The sequence below is a fragment of the Tursiops truncatus genome, chromosome 4 (genome assembly GCF_011762595.2).
Source record: "Tursiops truncatus isolate mTurTru1 chromosome 4, mTurTru1.mat.Y, whole genome shotgun sequence".
In the NCBI taxonomy this organism is placed as follows: Eukaryota; Metazoa; Chordata; class Mammalia; order Artiodactyla; family Delphinidae; genus Tursiops; species Tursiops truncatus.
In genome coordinates, this window is record NC_047037.1 from 79,434,604 (window position 1) to 79,437,753 (window position 3,150).

Sequence of the window (3,150 nt, forward strand, 5' to 3'; positions counted from 1 at the left end):
GTTTGAACACCCACACTGCATCAGAGAACCCCAGAATGGGGTACTAAAAATAAACACTCCTCTCCAAAATACACACAAGTGCGCTCATGCACACACACACATATGCATCCTCTCAGTCCAGAGCTGGGAAGTGGTAATGCTAAATGAATTCTGTAATTAGTTCACTCCACCACTAAAAGAAAAAAAAAGAAAAGAAAAAAAGAAAAGAGGCCTCTTCTCTGAATACTGTGAACAGTTTTGGAAGTGGTACCAACTATTCATCTCTTCCATTCTTCTGAGGATAGCATAATTTTAATATCTGGGAATTTTTTTTTTTTCTTGGGGACAGAGGTAGCTTGAGTCAGATGTGATATTTATGGCTAGTTTTGAACTATGCTTTGGCTCTAATGCTTTCATTTTTTCTGGGAGAATCAGAGGCTTACTGTTTGGTCTTAGGAGTTGCGTGAACCGTGGAGATGTGTAAGGGTAATCCTGTCTGTGATCAGGTTCAGACCAGTCATAGTAATCAGCACACTGCATACCCTGTCCCACCAGCTCCTGTCCGTCACACCAGAGCAGACCCTGATTGGTCCATCTCCTGCAAGGCTGTTACAAGGAAGCAAGAACTGCTTGCTGGCATTGTTATTTCCTGCCAAGATGCAGTAGAAGGAATAGGGGCAACAATTATTTGTTCAACTGTTTTATCTTTTTGCTAGAAACAGGATTTTGATTTTAAGGGTTTGTTAGCCCTTAGGAATAAAAATATTCTTTTAGGTAGGTCTTGCTGAATAATACAGAGGTATATTTTATTAATGATATTAAAATATATCAGATCTAAATATAGTCACTATGATTTTACTTCCAGCAGTATCTGCTACCTGCTCCCTGTCCTCAATCCTGGAGAGACTATCCTAACATAAGAGGCCGTCTTCTTTTATTTTTCGTCATTCTACACTTATTAAGAGATTATGGTTACAAAGGGAGCCTTAAGAATTCTCTTTCAAGTAGCAGAGCTGGGGTTTGAACTTGAGTGTAGCTAATATTGAAGTCCATGTTCTTAACCGTTATCCACTTCTACCTCCCAGCAAAATGACTATTCTTTAGGCTTAGATTTTAGATTTAAAACTAGGAGTTGAAGCTTTTATTCACTGAATATTAGTAAAACCAAAACTGAACAACATTATATGAATATCTATGCTTATAAAACCTTTATGTAAATTTATTATCATAGTGACACACATACACATACACACACATATATGTCAAATGCAGGGGTTCTATCCTGCCACTTCCTGCTAAAATAGAATGTGTGTGGTGTGTGTGTGTGTGTGTGTGTGTGTGTGTGTGTGTGTGAATTAACACTTCACCTGGTGGAAGTTTTGGAAAACAATAACATTTTATTTGTAAAAGTACAACTAGAAAGATTTGTTTAATTAATCAGAGATTGGTTTAAAGCTGAACATCTTTTTAGCATTTTTCTAAGTACACTTGATATGAAAGCAAGGGAGCTTGTTTTTGTTGGAATCTCAAGATATGGGTTCTCATGTGGCAAAGTAGCCAACTGGCTGGATGACTTTGAGTGATCATCTTACCTTTATACAGGATAGTAAATTTTGAGAGTTAGATTAGAATGCTTCTAGAGTGACTTTGAGCTCTGAACATTAATACATTTGTGAAAATAATCATCTCTACCCTGAAACATATAGAGTTCTCTCTTTAACTGAAGAAACCTATTATGATATAAGCAAAAGTGAGGTTTAGTGACTTACTGCCATAAAGGAGAATACCACACAGGCAACTTTGAAATGGAAGCACATTAGGGAAGTGATGTTGTGTTTTTTTTTTTTTAAGAAGTTGAATATTTTATTACTAAACTGTTTCTTATTTTCCTGCAAGGCTGTTGCTTCACTGTATAAAAATAGCACCAGCAAACACAGTATATTGCAAAATTAAGAGAGTAACGTTCTTCACTGGACACTATACAACTAACAAACTTTTCTCCACTGCCATTTATTTCCAGTGGGAAGTTAATTGAGTATTTTGACCCAAATCCAGGGATGGCTGTAGGCAAGTTACAATATTATATACGGTTAAGATAATAATGTTATCCTTGAATTACATAACTTTCATAACTAGTTTTACCACAGGTAATTTCAGGAATTCTGAATATTATAACTGGAGACTAGCCTAAAAATCACAGGCTGTTGTGAAAAAGATGCATAGCGTTTATCTGAAGTCATTAGGAAGTTAAGGGGTATTTTCTTCAGGCAACACCGTTGCAAGTAGTTTCTTTTGCTAAAAGTTGCTTTTTAAAAATCTATCCACCACTAATTTAAGACAACTATTCTAGATTAAGTTGTTTCAAACTAGTTTAGGGGTTCCATTTTCACTCCTCAATAGATTTTATGTATTTCTCATATGCTTCTTCACTCATTAGTTCATCTAGTTCTGAAGGGTTACTGAGTGTCATCTTGATCAGCCAACCATCTTCATAACAAGATTTGTTGACAAGTCCTGGATTTTCTGCTAGAGCTTCATTAGTTTAGTTACTTCTCCTGATAGAGGAGAAGAGAGTTCACTAGCAGCTTTCCCACTTTCCAAAGCACCAAATTCCTCTTGTTTGTTCACTTTTGTCCCAACTTCAGGCAGACTACAGTAAACAACATCTCCCAAAGCTTCCTGTGCAAAATTGCTGATTCCCACTGTTGCAACACCGTTTTCTGTTGTTACCTATTCATGTTTGTCTGTGAATTTACGACCCAACAGCAGAACGGGACCGGTGCGCAGCGCCTGGACGGCGCCCTCCCGCAGTCTCCGAGGCCGTGGCGGGCAGGGCGCGTTGGGCGCAGAGATGGCGCGCAGGCTGCAGACCGTGGCCCGCATGCTCCGCGCCACTGGCAGCGCCATGTTCGCAGCGGAAGTGATGCTTTTGATTGCATATGAGTTGGGGTCGGAAGTTCTTAGGGTAGAATATCAGAAGTGGGTGAATCTTTGAATTAATCGATTTCTGAAGGCAAGGGTTGATGTCAGTGAGGGAAGGTTGTAGACGAATAAGGAAGTGTTAAGTGAATCACAAGATGGTCTTGCTTGTAATCGTATAGCTAACGGGCTCAGTTGTTGTAGTTCTCACCTACATACTGTATTAGTCTGGGTTCTCCAGAGAAAATGTGT

At 38.7% G+C, this 3,150-nt stretch overlaps 1 pseudogene; it reads right to left on the minus strand.

Annotated features, from left to right (window-relative positions):
• Positions 1-2,144: 2,144 nt before the first annotated feature.
• Positions 2,145-2,886, minus strand: LOC117312226 (glycine cleavage system H protein, mitochondrial-like; annotated as a pseudogene).
• Positions 2,887-3,150: the final 264 nt, after the last annotated feature.